Here is a 19,278-nt window from a genome sequence, read left to right as displayed (position 1 = left end):
ACTGACAGAGGTTACATCAATATTGTGCTTGGATTAAAGAAACCAGGAGATGGATCCATCTCTGGTCTAAGTTCATTGAAGCCAATAGGGAAAAACCGGGCCCAGGGAAAGAAAAATCATAGACGTTGTCCTTGGAATTAATCTCTCTCCACTCACTTTACTAAGTTCGTCCTACAACAAATCCTGGTCCTCTCTGGGAACTGGAGGAGCAAGAATTTAGGAGTTTAATTTATCTGGACCCCTCCCCTCCCCTCTCCCTGCGCAAGAGATGGGGTAAGGAGAGGCTTGTTCTCCGTGGCTGAGTCCCTGATTGCTCCCAGGTGCAGCTCTAGCTGATGCAGGGGACAGAGGAAGGTTATTTAGGGAAGGTGACAGTCACGTGAGCGACAAGAGTTGCAGCTAGTCACACATGAAGACATGCTCTGCCCTGTGCTAGGTTGTCAGACAAGGACTCTGCAGAACACACACTGGGGGGATACAGCTTACTGGGGATGTGTATGTGATGGTGGCCAAGAACACACAGGAGAGGTAAAGATACAGAGACTCCATGTGCGGCCAGAAAATGTGCCTTTAAAATACAGGTGAGTGAATGCCCATAATGTACCAGAAGGCTCTGCTAGAGCCGTCATTAATGTGATTCAGCATTAAACAAACCAGCCATTCCTTAAACTGATGGGAAACCAACAGCACAAAAGGGATGCTATTCTGAAGGCCGAAGGACTCTCTTGTTCTACTGGTGACTGATCCTGTGAGGTGCTGAAGGGGCTTGGCCCCTCACAGGATCGGGCCTCTATTTCCCAGCTACAGCAAAAGAGGAAAGAAGTATATGGTCAAAACTTAAGGTCTAAGAGGGGATAGTCAAGCAGGCCCTTCTATGACTGCTTAATCCAGGCCACATCTCAGGGAGATTGCGTGGTAATGCTAGACAGCACAGGCTGGGAGCGAAGGAGTCAGAGGGAATCACAGGGTCTGCCTGAGTCCAGCAGCCTCAATAACCAATTTCTTGAGCACTAACTGTAGACTCGAGTTCAATTCCTTGCTCTGCCACAGACGGCGCCTATGGCCTTGAGTGAGACACTCATGGTACATCTACATTGGGCTGGAAGGGTGCGATTCCCTGCTGGAGGAGACAGCTCTGCACTAGCTCTGATTGAGCTAGCACGCAAACGATAGAGAGGAGGCGTGGCAGTGCGAGCAGCGGGAGGGGCTAGCTGATCCTGTCTGAGACGATAGGTATGTATGAGAGGCAGTTAGCCCCTCCTGCCACCATGGCTACCCTGCTACTTGTAGCTCAATTAGATCAAGCAGGGGCATGCCTCCTTGAGCTGAAAATCACACCGTCAGCTCAGCATTAATGGCCACACCCCAAGTCGCTCCGTGGCTCTGTTCCCCATTATGTCACATGGGGATTCCAGCACTGCCCTGCCTCACGGGGATCTTCTGAGCACAAATACATTAAAGACTGTGAGGTGCTCAGATGCCATCGGGTAATGGGTGCCAGATAAGTCTCTGAGAGAGACAGAATCCTAGCTCTTCTCTATCGTGAGAGGCCACATGGATAGGGTGGCCAGATGTCCCAATTTTGGGGGCTTTTTCTTATATAGGCACCTATTACCCCCCAACCCCGTCCCGATTTTTCACACTTGCTGGCTGGTCACCCTACACACGGATGGCCATTGTATATCAGGATTATAACACTCTTGCCTTAAACTAGTCAAGTACCTTTTCATTAAAGGGAGGTCAAACAGACCGGGGCCAACACTTCATCCCCATAGCTGCCTAAATCTAGGCTCCCACGTCCATAACAGCTGGTCTGCTACTCACAGGTGCTGAGCAGCCACTGAGGTCAGTGTTAACCATGGGTGCTCAGCACCTCTGCGGGGATTTACGCCACTGCAGGGGATGCAGCGGGCCCAGCGTCAATCCTGTGTTGTGCCTTGGCTTTCACCGAGAAACAGCTGGTCTCCCTGAGACTAAACAGGCTGGGACTAGATCTCAGCCTCCTCAGATCAGTTTGGTGGCCGCTTCACCACTGGCACCTCAGTTGTCAGCTACAGAGGCCACCATCTCGGAGTCAATCCATGCTCACTGGAGCCTGTATCTCCCCATTCTTGCTAGGAAAGGTTGCTCCAGTGCTTCTCTTCTGGCACGTTCCCCATTGTGAGAGGCAGGGTGTGCGGCACGACAGACCAGGCAGGGAGAGCGGAATATAAATGGAGCAGAGGTTGGAGCGGGATCCATTGGATCAGCAGAGGCAAAAGCCAGTAGTAGGAGTGTCTTACTCTGGTGGTGTCCTGTGAATGGGGCCGGGCCACAATGGGGGGTGGGGTTCTTGCTGAGGCAGCTGTGCAGGTCTCAGGGACCCCAAAAGGCTAAAAGAGGCTGTGGTCGGACAGTGAGTGTGGCAGAGAACATCAGTGAGCAGGGAGGATGGCATCATTGCTGTTGGCTGTGAACTCAGAGTTGTCCCCCACCCAGAGCTGGGGGCAGGAGATGGGAGCTGTTGGCCCTGGGGAATCACCTGAAAGAAGCGCTCAGCTAGACACTTATTATGGGATGCCGCATCTCAAGCCAACTCCCTTGGGACCCTTGTGGACTGCAGGTGAGTGCCCTAAGTGGCTGTGGGATATGAAATGGGGCTCCCATACTCTCTCCTGGTGAAGCTTTGCACGGCTTTTCAACACAACTGCCGTGCTTAACATGGGTGTGCAAAGGAGCAGCTTGTTTGGGGGCTAGCTGTGCTTGGCGAAATACAGCAACCCTGGAATGTGGCACCAGCGAGGACACAATAACTCAAGCACGACTCTGCCATGTGGCTGCTTACCCCAGGGCGCTGATCACCTCATCTAAATCTGCAGTGAAGACGGATCCTCTGAGGCTGGAAGCATCCTGTGCAGCAGAACCCTGCCCTTTCCACAGGCCACAAGCAGACTGCCTGTCTTTACTGACACAGGAGGAAGTTAATTTCAGCAAGGAGCTGACCAGCCGGCCCTAGGCAGGCTCATTATTATGACTCTGGGATGTGAGGTACCAAAATTAATACCAGAGGTTCAATTTCACTCCACGTAATGATCTCCTCATCAGAGCCTCCGCCATCTCATCAGCCCACCTGCCTGTAATTATAGATTAATTTGACAGCCCATTCCTCCCTATCATATCTCCTCCCCACCTCGGGGAAAACAGGTGCACATCTGGTGCAAAGGTCAAGAGATAATTTTCCTTCTCTTGCCACCGCGGAGTCAGCCGCACGCCATGGGCTGCGAAATAACTGCACTCCCAGTGAATTATAAATTACAGCAGTAAAAGCCGGCTTCTTTCAGTCAATCTCACCTAAACCAGTAAAGGAGACTATGAGCTTTTATGCTCAGACAGCTAGAGTGCCATTAGCTCTTTGTTACAGAACGTCAGCATCCTGGAAAGGCGCCTGCAACGAGCTCATTCTATCTCCACCATCACAGCACAGATGAAAAAGCATAATTCTTCTTTTCCTTTGTCTGAGGAAGGGATGGGGGGGACTAATCTAATTTTTTCCCCTGTGAGGAACTGTCTAGTCCCTTTAGTGCTTGAGCAAACAAGATTGTGTCTTAAAGTCCCTTCTCTTTGTGATAACAGATTGTTCTGAAAGCTCCCAGAGAAGCAGCAAAGATAGATGAACTGAATTGGGGTAGATACTAGATACACTGAATAGGGATTAAGTTAATGGACAAATGTGTGAGACGCTGACCAAAAGTACCTCCTCTTGAATCGCCAGGACAACCTGATCTGGCTGCTTTGTGATGCTCCACTGGTGCAAAGCGCCATATATCCAGCAGACATACCCCTCTGGCTGTATAGGCCATTTTCAGAGACAACCCCGCATTTGGCTAGAGCAGGTGGACATTATTGCCAAATTTACTGAAGAGCTCAGGGCCAGATTTTCAAGTGCTGGGCACCCACTACTGGGGATGGATTTTCAAAAGACCTCAGCAGCCAATGTGTGTACCCTCTTTGAAAATCTGGCCTGGTTTGTGAGTGCTATGCCCTATTGAAAATCCTGGCCTATCATTTTAGCCCCCGAGAGAGAGAGAGACAATACAAATCAGAGGGACAGTTTGGCCAGCATCACTGGGGATTCCTTACTCCCAGCCTCCTCCCTGAATCTACAACATTTCTGCATGAGTTCTCCCCAAAAATCTGCGAGCTTTTCTGTGACACAGGTAAGTAATTCAGCTAGAGAGTTAACACCCCATGGAGGTGAAGGGGGTCTCACTTCTCCCAGGGCTATCATCTTAGCCTGTCTCTGCAAGCTCCTATGATCAGGGCATCAGTCTACAGACCTGGGGGAAACCTTTAAACCCCCAATACTTGGGGTCTTCTGTGCCTGCTGTTCTCAGGCATCAGAGCCCATCCCAGACAGTAGCTTGTGGAGCGATAGCTGGTCTCTGATACTGAAATTAGATCACGCATGGAGAATGCTGGCTCTTCGGCATTCCTGAGCTTATGCCCAGCTGTTAAACTGGCTTTGGGTCTATTCGCAAGGGGGTCTTTCAGTTGGGCATAAGTGCCAATCCTGCCTGAGTCGTGACAAGAAGCTACATCCATGCTTATTGTACCAGCAACGGTTGTCTTGCTTTGGAACCTATTTTTCTAATCTGCTTGAGTCCTGGGGATTCTCCATGGTGAAGACAGGCTGGTGTAGCTCTTGTCAATCAAGCTGAGCCACTAACACTCCATGTCAGAAAGCAGAGCAGGGGTTGTGGACTAATCCCAATGGGCAAGTTAATTGTCTCGGGAGGACCCGATAGAGTAGCCTGGTATTTACTTTGCACCAGCAGAGATGTGCTTGGGGCATGGGAGCTGAAGAGGCTGCTAAGGACCTTTCTGGTTCCCCTTACCTCCCCTTGTGTGAGTGACAGGGCAGTGGCTCAGCCCTTGGGCTGTCCCAAGACCATCCCAGAATTAAGGAATTGCTACGGAAGCGTCTTTGTGAGCATGTACCATCAGGACAAGTTAGCCACGGAAAGGCCATGAGTACCCTACGGTTCAGCCAAAGCAAGTTTATTCTCCTAGGGCCCAAACCAGCTCCTGTCCAAGTCAAGGGCGCAGAATCAGGAGCAGACGCCTAAGGCAGTAGCTGACTTGCCAGCGTCTAGACTTGGATCTGCTCTTTAACGTCTCTCCAACTCCAGCTATAAACTTCCTGCACCCCCCACCCCCAAAACCTCCCTGCTCTAGTCCAGTCTTGTCTGGGGGAGATGAAATACACAAGCAGACACACTGCTCCTCATCAAGTCGCCGTGCCCAGAATGGTTCCCGAGGACCCCGTGGGAGAAGAGCACCCTCCCAAGTGTCGCCTCTTACACAGCCCAGGCAGTAACTCCACTGTGACGTTACAGCCTATATGATTTTATAAAAATATGCTAATAAGTGAATATAATGTAACTAGAATATGCTTCATGCGAAAGGTCTCTTGTAAGGTATCACTACAAATCTTATAATCTACTGAGTGTGATCATCCTATTTGTATAAATGTATCACTCTTGTATCTGAAACTAGAAATATGAAATATAATTCTAAGGGCCTATTGTAATTATGCAAAGTGTGGGCCATTAATAGTGGTTTGGAATCTTGATGACTCCCATTCACCATGGCAATTGACTGGATGGCTCTGTTTGCAGGCAGGCCTTCCTGTGAGTCAGGCTCGGAGGAATGAAGGCTTGAAGTCTTGCAGTGACATGTGATCATGTTACCAGAGCTGGAATCCATCTTTAACCTGGTTTCTTTCCATTGAGGAGGAGGGGGTGGGAACCCAGAAAGGGACAAAAGGATTCCCGCCTTATGCAAAAGATATATAAAGGGGTGGCCCAGAACAAAGGGACGAGAGGAGCCATAATGAAGAATCCCCTAGCTACCACCTGAGATGGAACAAGAGCTGAACCGAGGAAAGAATTGTGCCCAGGCCTGGAAGGTGTCCAGACTGAGAAAAAACTTACTGAAGCCTCTCTGAGGGTAAGATTATCTGTATTCAGTTTGCTTAGATATAGATTTGCATGTTTTATTTTCTTTTGATTGGTGACTTACTTTGTTCTATCTGTTACTACTTGGAACCACTTAAATCCTAATTTCTGTATTTAATAAAATCTCTTTTTACTTATTAATTAACCCAGAGTATATATTAATACCTGGGAGAGCAAACGACTGTGTGTGTCTCTCTCTCAGTGTTATAGACGGCGAACAATTTATGAGTTTACCCTGCATAAGCTTTATACAGGGTAAATCAGATTTATTTGTGGTTAGACCGCATTGGGAGTTGGGCATCTGAGTGTTAAAGATAGGAACACTTCTGTTAGCTGCTTTCAGGTAAACCTGCAGTTTTGGGGCAAGTAATTCAAACCCTGGGTCTTTGTTGGAGCAGACGGGAATGTCTGGTTCAGCAAGACAGGGTGCTGGAGTCCTGAGCTGGCAGGGGCAGAGATAGTCTTGGCACATCAGTTGGCAGCTCCCATGGGGGTTTCTGTGATCCAGCCTGTCACATCCACCCTCAGCTAGCAGCCAAGAAACTCACTCGACTCACGTGCCTGCTCTCTGCCCATGGACTGCTCGCCCTAGGAGTTCTTCGCATTATGGGAGAGAGCACATCCGTCAGCTACGCAGTCACCTCATGCCCTTTGCTGCCATCACACTGTTCACTCTGCTTGGGTGTTATATCCCTTCCCCACAGCCCCACCCTACGTCCATCTTGTCTATCCAGATTGTAAACTCTTCGGGGCAGGGACCATATTCTATTCTGTGTATGTACAGCACCTCGCACAACAGGGCCCCACTCTCAGTTGGCTCTTAGGCACTGCTGTAAGAAACAGGATAATTCTTAACAATAATGTCACCTTGTTTGTGTGTGCAAAGCTCCCACCCTGCCCTAAGGTGCCACAAAGGATGGACATCAGCGGGAAATTCTTGGACACCTGACTTTGCTTATTTGCTGTAGGCGGGGAATTTGTACCTGTATCGGTGGGAGAACAACTGTGGGCTGCCTCCCATCAAGAAGCAAATAACCTTCGGCAACACAAATGTAACAGCCCAAAGCACAGCCCAAAGAAGCAAGCTGGGGAAACTTTTGAAGGCTTTTGGGTAATACAGAGCAGGCTCCATCATATCTATCATTTATTATCATTAACTAAACTTCCATCCACCCTGCTACTTCAACCCAACAGCAGCAGAGCAGGGAGCTGGTGGATGCCAGTGGTACCAAAGTGTTGAGCTTCGGCACCTAAAGGGGCAGTTAAGCACCCAAGATCCAATTTCACTCGGTACCCACTGAAAAACAAAAGTTTAAAGCTTCCTCTGAAACACCTGATATTGGCCATAGTAAGTGACCGGATACTGGGCTGGACATGGGTAACTACAGTTACTTATAGGACCCCCATTGCAGTAGCAGCTGGGCATCGCACAATCTTCCATGTGTTTGTTCTCCCACCATCCCTGTAAGGGAGGGCAGGACCGTTATCTCCATGTTATAGATAGGAAGCTGAGCCACAGAGCCGCAATCGTAGGTGGGCTCCTTACTTTCACTGAAATTAATAGAAGTGCAGAGTCTAAGCACTGTTGCGAATCTGGCCCAGATAGACTAAATGACTTGCCCAAGGTCCCATAGGAAGTTGGTGGCAGAAAAGCAAACTGAACCCTGGTCTCCCAAGGGCCAGGCTAATGACTTTACCACTGGACCAGCCTTCCTCTCCACTTGAGTAACTTCTACCTGCATAGGCAAAGCTATAGAGATGCTTCTCTGGTCACCCAGGGAAGCAGGAAAACTGGCATATGTGACATGGCACCAGAGTAAAGAGATGATCAGATTCATCCCTTTCCACAGCAAGCACCACACTCAGAGCGGCCAGTTCTCACTTTTTCATAAATCCCCTGCTCCAGGAGTTACACAAGAGTCTCCAGTTTCATTTATTCCTATGGTAAGTTCTAGCTCTCATGGTTGCAGGAAAAAAAAAGACTTGAAAACACAACCTGCCTGCACTCAAAAGGCTCTAGCGTCCAGAGGCAAAACAGAAAGTTCCCAGATTTTAAAATCTGGGAGGTTTTAAAGCCAAGTTTTTAAGGGACCTGTGCAGGGGGCGGTTTCTGGTGGCCTGCCAGCCAGGACCAATCCCTACAGACCTGCTTGAAGATTCTTGAATGCTTGGGGTTGGCAATACTGCAGCCTTGTCAGGACACCAGGGCAGACAAGGTGCTCATCTAACTTTTGCTTCACCACCACCCATGCCAAGTGCCTCAGTGCTAGGTACTAAACCCCCTGATGGGAAGAGGAAACAGCAGCCAGAAGAAGAAAAACACAAAACTTACCAGCTAAAAAAGCAGGAAATGTAGCAATCAGCAGCCTCTAGAAAATGGCCCCTGAAGGCTGCAGCTGTGTGACTGGGCCACATTTAAAGGGCCAGCCCTAGAAAAGCCTGCTGAGAAAAAAGTTCCTTTCAGAAGGGATAAAGTTAGTAACAGTCTAGGAGCTGCTCTTTTGGCAAGGGGCCAGAGGGAGTGCATTTCTTCCTGCCTCTTAAGATACATCTGTTGTTCCTTACAATGCACTGAAATGTTTCACCTAAGGAGAGATCAGTCTGAGAGGTGAAACCAGTTGTAGGCCTGGTCTACACTACGCGTTTAAACCGATTTTAGCAGCGTTAAACCAATTTAACGCTATACCCCTCCACACTGCGAGGCCCTTTATATCGATATAAAGGGCTCTTTAAATCGATTTCTGTACTCCTCCCTGACAAGAGGAGTAGCGCTAAAATCGGTATTACCATATCGGATTAGGGTTAGTGTGGCCACAAATCGATGGTATTGGCCTCCGGGCGGTATACCACAGTGCACCACTGTGACCGCTCTGGACAGCAATCTGAACTCGGATGCAGTGGCCAGGTAAACAGGAAAAGCCCTGCAAAATTTTGATTTTCATTTCCTGTTTGCCCAGTGTGGAGCTCTGCTCAGCATGGGTGGCAATGCAGTCCCAAATCCAAAAAGAGCTCCAGCATGGACCGTACAGGAGATACTGGATCTGATCGCTGTATGGAGAAAAAAAATCTGTTCTATCAGAGCTCCATTACAGAAGACAAAATGCCAAAGTGTTTGAAAAAAAAAAATCTACAGGCTACACAGTGCTGCGTGACAAGCATAACGGGAAGCCAGAGACTCAAATGGATGCTCATGGAGGGAGGAAGGGGGTACTGAAGACTCCAACTATCCCACAGTCCCCAGCAGTCTCCGAAAAGTATTTGCATTCTTGGCTGAGCTCCCAATGCCCGTAGGTTCAAACACATTGTCCAGCGTGGTTCAGGGTATAGCTCGTCAATTTACTCCCTCCCCCCACCACGTGAAAGAAAAGGGAAAGAAATCGTTTCTTGACTTCTTTCAATGTCACCCTATGTCTACTGAATGCTGGTGGTAGATGCGATGCTGCAGCAGTGAAGAGCAGTATCCGCTCTTCTCCCCTCCCCGGTGGCAGACGGTACAATATGACTGCTATCCGTCGTCACCATCAGCCCATGCTTGATAACTGCTGAATACACCTGGCAGGCCTCAGGGGGGCCTGGGTAAAAATAGGAATGATTCCCAGTCATTCCCAGTAGATGGGACAGAACAGCTGGTAACCGTCCTCATCATAGCAACTTGGGGCTGAGTCCATCAGCCCCCTCCGTTTCCTGTGTAAAGAAAAGATTCTCTACTGCCTGGACTATCATAGCAGCGGCATGCTGGGCTCCTCTCCTCCGCACCGCTTAATGTCCTGCCTGGACTGTCATAGCACCGGGAGGCTGCCTCCCCCTCATTTTATCTCACTAACAAGTCACTGTTTCTTATTCCTGCATTCTTTATAACTTCATGACACAAATGGGGGGACACTGCCACGGTAGCCCAGGAAGGTTGGGGGAGGAGGGAAGCAATGGGTGGGGTTGTTGCAGGGGCACCCCCCGTGAATGGTATGTAGCTCATCATTTCTGTGGGATCTGACACGGAGCAGCTCTGCTCTCTGATACACTGCTTCTCTAGTACATTTGCCCCATATTCTAGGTAAGACTGACTATTTTTAGAAACCATAAAGGAGGGATTGACTCGGGGAGTCATTCCCAGTTTTGCTTTTGCGCCCCTGGCCGATCTCAGCCGGGGCATCCATGATAGCAGAAGACAGCACAGAAGGACAGATAACTGTCATCTCATTGCCAGATTACACTGGCAGCAGACAGTACAGAACGACTGGTAACATCTCTGGTATCATGCAAAAGCCAATGAATACTGCTGTGTAGTGCTGGAGTATCACCTCTGTCCACGGCATCCAGTACACATACGGTGACTATAATAAAAAAGCTGAAAAGTTTCCATGGTTGCCGTGCTATGGCGTCTGCCAGGGCAATCCAGGGAAAAACGGCGCAAAATGATTGTCTGCCGCTGCTTTCCCGGAGGAAGGAATGACTGACGACATTTACCCAGAACCGCGACAATGATTTTTGCCCCATCAGCCACTGGGCTCTCAACCCAGAATTCCAAGGGGTGGGGGAGACTGCAGGAACTATGGGATAGCTACGGAATAGCTACCCACAGTGCAACGCTCCGGAAATCGACGCTAGCCTCGGACCATGGACGCACACCGCCAAATTAATGTGCTTAGTGTGGCTGCGTGCACTCAACGTTATACAGTCTGTTTTATAAAACCGGTTTATGTAAAATCGGAATTATCCCGTAGTGTAGACTTACCCGTAGTCATCTCCACAGATACCCAGTTTTGGTACTAATTCATGAGAAACAGTTGCGGAAGACAGTGATGGTTTCTTCCCTGTCTCTGCTAGCTAAGCTATCCTGTGGCCAGGGAGAAAATTTAACAAGTAAAGCAGAGGCAATGAGATTAGCTGGGCAGCACTACAAGGAATTTTCCACCTAGGAAGACATGAAGGCAGAACAAATTTGCACCACAGACTGTGGGTAGAAAGAAGTGGATGGTGGTGTGTGACAGAGAGGAAGGGAGGACTGCGGTATGAGAGGGAGAGGGAGTCTGTCCTTTAAGGGCTGAGCTTCCCAGGCAGAGAGTCTGGCTGGGGTGCTTTCAAGCTTTTGTTATGCATAGCCAAACTTGGAACCAGACATAGAATAAAGCAGAGCTCTTGCAAGCACGGAGTGATAAATGAACATCACAGGCATGACTAAAGTGAAAGGAGAACATCAGGAAAAACTTACTTTGATGAGTGTGTGGGAACAGTCCCCCCAGAGGACGAGGAGATGGTAGGATGTCCCTTAGCATGATTCACTTCAGACTAATACAACTGAAAATCACCCACAAATAGTTAAAGTGAAACTCAAGACACCTCCCAAAGAACCCTCATACCAACTCCTAGCCATGAGAAGCTATAAGGAATCTTTGTGGGACTAGGAACTTTAGAGAACTCGAAAGGTCGAGGAGACACTCATGACAAAAGCGAGATTTTTTTTTGTTTTCACATGAAACAAATCTGCCCCTAAGAGCTTGCAATGTAGACAAAGGAAGATGAGTTAGTCCCATTTTACAGATGGGGAACTGACACAGAAGAAGGTGAAGTGAGATGTCCAAGGCCCCACAGGAGGTCTGGGGCAGAGCTGGGAACTGACCCTAGGCCAATATGTTAACTAAGTAAGCCTCACTCCCAGGAAGTAGGCATCATTAGCACCTATTTTACACACCAGGCAGAGAAGTGTAAGTGACCGTTCCAAGGCCACAGAGGGTATCAGCGACGGAGCAGGCTGAGAACTCAGGGATACCTGGCTTCCAAGCCCTGACCGCTGCCCACACCCCTCACCCATAAACCCCACTCTTCTTGGATGTCAGATATATTTATAATGCACACTTTAATTGAAGAGACTTCATTTTTATGTTAGGCATATTGTCATGCCAGGTGATGTCCCTTTGCAGCTATGGTACCATATTAGACAAATATATTGACATTGATTGGATAGAAGCCTGTGAAATAGTCTGAGGTGGTAGCCTTTGCAAGGTCTCTGGGACAGTTAGCAGGGCTGATTACCTTAACTGAATGGGCCACAGAGCACCAGAGGCAATTACTCAGGTACTTAAAAAGCCAAGTGTTCTAAGGGGACATCAGCCCCTTCTCATATTAAAACTATGCTAATAAGAACTAATTATGGGCACAAAGATCATATTACCCTTGGCCGGCTCAAGGCTACAGCCGAGATTGGTCAAAGACTCTCTCTTAGCACCTTGCATTGCTGAATTAAGAGGCTCCTAGAAATGTATTTTGCGCATCCTTGGTACACACTATCCCTTTAACATTTGTCTGGTACGTGCTAACTGGATGTATGCCACAGCAACACAGGCTCAGGTACAAAGTGCTCGATTGAGGCATTTCTTTTACTCTTTAAAATGAAGTTTTTAACTATCTTTCCTTTGTTGGAACCCCTCTCGCTTTCTTACCACAGTTGGCATTCCTCCACCTCTACATACAAGCCGCTCGGTTACTGTAGGGTTGTATGTTAACCCTGGGATCCACAGACTAGCTTATTAACATAGAGGGACTTGTGCAGAGGGCAGGCAGATTTCCTGCAGGATTCTGGGCATTTCATTTTGCTATTGTCAGGTTGCTCATGAATGTTGGGCTATAGCCACTGCTCTAGTAATGTCAGGTTGTTCAACAGAAGAGAACAGTGTATACTAGTTTGTTCTCAGAGGTTTACTGTTGCGTGGTGGCCTCTGCATGCTGGTTAGTTATTGTAGGGTGTCTTGATATTGCTGCACCATGCACTCTGCTTTCTTCTTGCAGGGTCATTATGTGCACTCAGCTGCTGCCATTTAAGTGTTTCAATGTTTAAAATAAATCTCTAGTTTAGAAAAGAAAACAGCCCAAATTGTACAGACTGCTCTTGCAAACTGACAGGCAAGAGAAAAGGACACTCTACTCTCCCCACCCCCACTCCCAAGACCCACCTTGCCTGTGTGCCTTTAAATGTGTGAGGCTGCAGCCATGCCAGCAGCTGAGCTGAGCAAGTCTCTCCATGCCGTGCCAGAACATAATCGAAATCTTATTCTCTCCCAGGGTGACAGCGAAATTCATTTCCCAGCCTTTACTTAACATGGGGAATGGCTCTAGGTTGCCCTAGTTAATGATAAAATGCAAGCCTGATGCACAGCGTTAAGCAAGATACATGTCTGGAGGGAGGGGGATGAGGAACGGATCCTCTCCTGCTTCGTGTAATCCTGCTTTTCTAGGCTATCTAAACAGCGGCTGACACTGGTGTCCTGCCCCCGTGTGAACTGCAGCAGCTACTTCTCAGATTAAAGGGCTAATTTTATCTCACTCAGAGCTGGGCTGAAAATACATGAATGATCCATAGCTCAGCCATTTGGGGACGGGGTGGGGGAAAAGAGTGGATGGAAAAATCCAGACTCAGCTGGGGGGGAAAAAAGTGCCAGGGCTGGGCTAGGTAGAGATGGCTCCTCGCTAGCTGGAGCCGGAAATCACACTGAAAGGAAGTCATGCCTGAGAGCCAGCGGCAGGTTGTGCAAAAGCAAGAGCTGCTTGCTTGCTAGTCTTAAGTCAAGCACACAGCAAACCAGCACCAACAAGTGGTGAGGCCCTGCATCCCTAACCCACTACTAAGGACAGACAAGCTTTGGGGAGAATGGGGGGTGGTGGCTCTTGCCCTGTGACACCTTTGCACCAGCTTGGGGGTGTAAAGGGGCAGCTGAAAGCCCCCCAGCAGTGTACGGCAGAGATCAGTGCCCTCCAGGCACAATGGGACCCTGCTGTAGGAGCCATTGGTGCAGGGGGCATGGCCAGGGCCTTCCACATGCTCCCAGGTAGTGCAAGAGCCCATAGGGGGCCAGTGCAGCTAGGTGCAAATTAAGGTAACCCTCAGAGCTGCTCTAATCTGGGCCAGGGCCTGAACCGGCCCTGGGGAGCCCCACACAGTAGAAAAAAGTGCATTGCCTATACCCCTGGCCTATCTCCCAGGCTCAGCACCTACTGGAAGCTAACAAAGGCAGCAGTCTGCTCTGGTTTTGATCTTGTCTCCAGACCTGAAAAATTCCAGACCTGCAACTCCCCATCAATCGCTGCTGTATTAGCAGCAGCAACAGCGGAAGCACTATCCTACACTGCCACTTCCACCGCCAAACCTGCACCGGGAGTGAATCACAGGCCCCAATGTGTTAGGAGAGGCACAGCCCCTTTGTCACTGGCTCTTGCTTAAAGCGCTTGGTACAGCAGGAAACATCAGATTCCTCAGGTTGTCTGCAGCAAGAGCGTTCTTTGCATAGGGAGTTGTCTGCACAAGGAAACTAAGGGCTTGTCTACATCAGAAAGTTGCAGCGCTGGTGAGGGAGTTACAGCGCTGCAACTTTGAGAGTGTCCACATCTGCAGGGCATCACCAGCGCTGCAACTCCCTGTTTGCAGCGCTGGCCGTACTCCCGTTTTGTCTCGGGTGTAGAGGATCCAGCGCTGGTGATCCAGCGCTGGTAATGCAATGTAGACACTCACCAGCGCTTTTCTTGACCTCCGTGGAAGGAGGAAGCCTCTGGTAATCAAGCTGGTTTCCTTTCCCGGTTTGCTCTCTCGGTCCCGGAGCCAGCCAGCAAACCGCAGGGAAGGAGACCTGCTTGCTCGGGGTTCCGGGACCGAGAGAGCAAACCGGGAACACCGCGGTTTGCTCTCTCGGTCCCGGAGCCAGCCAGCAAACCGCGGGGAAGGAGACCTGCTTGCTCGGGGTTCCGGGACCGAGAGAGCAAACCGGGAACGCCGCGGTTTGCTCTCTCGGTCCCGGAGCCAGCCAGCAAACCGCGGGGAAGGAGACCTGCTTGCTCGGGGTTCCGGGACCGAGAGAGCAAACCGCGGCGAAGCTGGTTTCCTTTCCCGGTTTGCTCTCTCGGTCCCGGAACCCCGAGCAAGCAGGTCTCCTTCCCCGCGGTTTGCTGGCTGGCTCCGGGACCGAGAGAGCAAACCGCGGCGTTCCCGGTTTGCTCTCTCGGTCCCGGAACCCCGAGCAAGCAGGTCTCCTTCCCCGCGGTTTGCTGGCTGGCTCCGGGACCGAGAGAGCAAACCGCGGCGTTCCCGGTTTGCTCTCTCAGTCCCGGAACCCCGAGCAAGCAGGTCTCCTTCCCCGCGGTTTGCTGGCTGGCTCCGGGACCGAGAGAGCAAACCGCGGCGTTCCCGGTTTGCTCTCTCGGTCCCGGAACCCCGAGCAAGCAGGTCTCCTTCCCCGCGGTTTGCTGGCTGGCTCCGGGACCGAGAGAGCAAACCGCGGCGTTCCCGGTTTGCTCTCTCGGTCCCGGAACCCCCCTTGAAGCCGCCCAACAGCGCTGCAGTGTGGCCACATCTAACACCACTTGCAGCGCTGGTTGCTGTAAGTGTGGCCACTCGGCAGCGCTGGCCCTATACAGCTGTACTAATACAGCTGTAACAACCAGCGCTGCAAAATTTTAGATGTAGACATGGCCTACTCAGGAGCGTGTGATACTACTTTGTTTCCCCGGAGCATCTGATGCTACGCAGTTTCCCACTGCTGCAAGTTTCATGCAGGAGAAAGCCAACTGGCATATCTCCCCCTTGGAATTTTTTTCTTTTCCTGCAAGGATGTGCCTGCTTTTTGCAGTTACTACCAGAAGGTGGAGCTTCCTTTAGTGAGTCCCTCCCTGCTGAGGAGCACAAAGGTGTTCAAATACTCCATCTGACTTAGCATTCTCAATACCCTTACTTCTTGTAAATGAATGCAATTCAGTCTGGGCCATTTATAATCCTGCTGAATCTGCCATGCACAGGGAAGTACAATGATGGCCAGCACTTGGCATTTCCATAGGGTCTGGAGACCAGGAGGCATGAGCCCTATAGAATGATCCTTAGGAATGATGCACACAGAGTGATTTATGAGCTAACGCCCTGGCGCCAAGCTGCGGTGCCTGCTCCTTTTCTCGCTCACATGCAGACATCTCGAGGCTCAGCTTTCGGTGTGAAACTCAGAAGAGTTTTCAGAACATGCCTGGCTGTTCGATGTCGATGCACAGATGATCCCCATGTTCCACTCAGCTGGCAGAGTATATCTTAGGTACTAGGCGGGCCGTTTGAGAGCATTTTGAAAGCAGGACTGCAGAACTCCCATGTGGTGATCTGTCCACCTGGCTGAGAACAAGTCTTTCCTTCTTAGGTGGGAACATAGGGCTGGGGCTGACTTGACACCCACAGATGCTGATGTTTCATTTGCCCATGCAGAGCCATGCATATCCATGACACAGAGAGAACAATCAGGAGAGCCTCTATTTACCTACAGGATGGGAAATGCAAGGGTTGTGCAGGCAAGGCCCATGCTGCCAGTGCACTTTGCCCTGGAGCTGGAGTGAGAGGGGAGTTCAACTTCCATGGCCCAATCTAGTCTTGCCTCCTCTGCTGAGCCTAGTAACAGTGGGGCTGTCGGGTGCCAGTCATGGCACTTACCCACCCACCCTCCCAGGGTGGTGTGGGTTAATGTCAATGGAGGGTTTGATCCTTGGTCTCCAAAGCTCTGATTGGCCAACTGCGTCCTTCTGATCCTGTCACTAACCCAGAAAATTGCATATATGGGACTTTATGCCTAGGGGAAAAAACATGTAAACAAACCAACAATCACTATGCCACCGCTTGGCTTCGAGCAGGACACACTCTTAACCTGGGCTGCTTTACTGCACCGATGAGGGATGACAGCCACCTATCATCCACTCACTGTCTCCTTTCATGTCTCCACTAACCTGCTGGTACGATAGCCCCTTTTTCTGTACCATGAAATGTCCCCTCCCGACACATTCTAATTTTTCTTCTTCTAGAACCCAGTTGTTTTTCTGGAGTAGTTAGTGCTACATACACTACTAGAGTCTGGCCCTAAAGGAGATTTCCAGGAGCTAAGTGTTATTTAATGGCAAAGACACTTTCTCCCATTAGGAAAGGTGGTACTGAGAACCTCCCTATAGTCCCAGCAAAGTTGCTAGAGAATATTTAAGTATCTCCAGGGCAGCCACTCCCATTACAGTGACAGAATATGGATTCAGACCCATAGAAAAAGTTCTGTGCTTTCTAAACATGCTATAGTTAACATATACCATGAGGCATTAAACTGTCCCTACCATACTACACAGGGTGTGCATTACTTAACCACTGGGGCCTTGCTCTGGGATCTGAGCACAAAGCCAAATGCAACCCCAGCCACGCCATTCCAGCTCTGTTGGGGCTGATTGTTTAATTCTCATAAATACTTTGCCAAGTGATGTTTTGGGGAGGACTGAGAAGTCCAGAGGGGCAGGGTACAGTCTCCCAGTTCCAGCTTTTGGCACAGGGCTCTTAGGCTGCGATAGGCACTCTCAATTTGCTATAGGAGGTGGATAAACAGGTAGGTCTCATGCTGCCATCGACCTATCTGTGGCCCAGTGGGTGAGCTAAATCTACTCAGCCTAGAGCTCCTGGTGGATGAATAGTCCCAGGTTTGGCATGACAAGCTACAAGCAAAGGAGGGAAGATCTTTTAACATCAGCTGAGGGCTAACAGACCAAGCTGGAGGTACATGAGCACTAGAGGCCTGATCAAAACCACTAAACCAATGGGCATCAGTGGGCTTTGGATCAGGCCCTATCTGAACCCTCTAGGAACGGTCCGATCTGCAGCAGTCTGCCTTAAGAATAAAATTGCTCCAGAGAGGTTGATTTTTGGTGAAGCAGCATGGGCTAGTGGTTAAAGCACAGGATGGGAAACCCAGGGATCTGGCTTCTATCCCTGGCTCTATGTAGCCTTATGCAACTTGTTTTCCACCTTTTCTACCTGTCACCAGTGGCACCTGTCTCACCGTGGTGTTGAGGCTTAATTCACTGGAACATGTAAAGGCTTTTCTGATGCTTGTCCTGAAGGTACTGTACAAGTGCAAAGTGTCATTCTCTAAAGGCTGAACAAAGTTGCAGTGGAAATCCTGGAGCTGCTCGGGAGGGAGCACTTAAGAGAAGGGGGCAGCCCTTTGGAGATGGGTCCCTTTGGGCAGATTTCACTGGATGTTCTTTTTATTCTTTAGTTCATGATGCTCTTCCCAGCAGAACTGGCACTGCTCCCTAACCATGCTTCCCATAAATAAAGCACAGCATCAGCTGTCATGTCAGTGGGAGACAAAAACATTTAATATGAAAGCCTTTAAACGGAAGAAGGAAATAAAAACATAAAGGGCAAATTTTATTTTAGATTCCTTGCTGGTACTTTTTTTTTTTTTTTTTTTTTTTTGACAACAAGGGGATGTGAAGGCTTTATCAGCCCACCGTTTGAGGATTTATTCACGTAGTCTTAATGCTTACAGAGAGTGGAGGAGATTTAAAAATGATAAAGTCAGTACAAGTGGTAAGGAAAGCACTGAACAGATGAGATTGATCAAGTGGCTGAATGACCACATGGAAAATGCGGACAATTCTTCACCTTTTGTATAAGCACTCTGGGATCTATATAAAGTGCTGTACAGGTGTTCTGAATTGTCAATACAGTTTTACAGAGCAAGCAGGAACTAGGGTTCCTAATGGAGACAGATAGGAAGGATAGCCATAAATTAGTTATATAGGGTTAAAGCCCTCTTCATTTTCAAAAAGTTCTTATTACCCAAAGCTTCCCCATGCCCATTATCCAAGGGATAATTACAGGGGAGTTCTTGGCAGTTCGGTTTGAAGCAGGCAGACAGACTGCACACCTAGGTACACCAAACCCCCAGACTATTTCCTAATCCTGCATATATCCCAGCTGTAACTTAGCAACCTGTGCTGGGCACTAGCATCTAAACAGAAATGCAGTCTTGGAGGAGGCAGGTTTAACCTTTCATTACGCACCACTCCTCTTTCTACCCCCTTCTGTTCACATACCTAGCAACAACAAGAGAGGCATTTTAGAGAATATTTCCAAAACAGCAAAAGGAGTTAGGTATCCAATTCCTGTCGACTTTCAATGGGAGATGGGCAGCTAATTCTCTTTTATGCCATTGAAGATCTGCCTCTTTGTCATCAGGACATACATTATGAGATAAACAAACATATCTCACCAACCCAGAGCTTATGAGTCAGCTGTGGCCATAGACGTTAAGTGCTGATGATTCAAACTGCTCGTTTCAAGAGCCTGCTTGTGAAAGCTATACGTTAAACCCACTGTCAGCTTGTGATGCACAGTCATGCTGACCCACAGGCACTCAGCTAACAGAGATGCATTAGAAATATTTAGGTGGATGGATATTAGCAGGAACTTAGAAGGATTAATTCAGGCTTGCTAGTGTTTTTGCAAGAT

The sequence above is a fragment of the Gopherus evgoodei genome, chromosome 4, assembly GCF_007399415.2.
Source record: "Gopherus evgoodei ecotype Sinaloan lineage chromosome 4, rGopEvg1_v1.p, whole genome shotgun sequence".
NCBI classification, from domain to species: Eukaryota; Metazoa; Chordata; order Testudines; family Testudinidae; genus Gopherus; species Gopherus evgoodei.
This window is presented reverse-complemented; position numbering follows the sequence as displayed.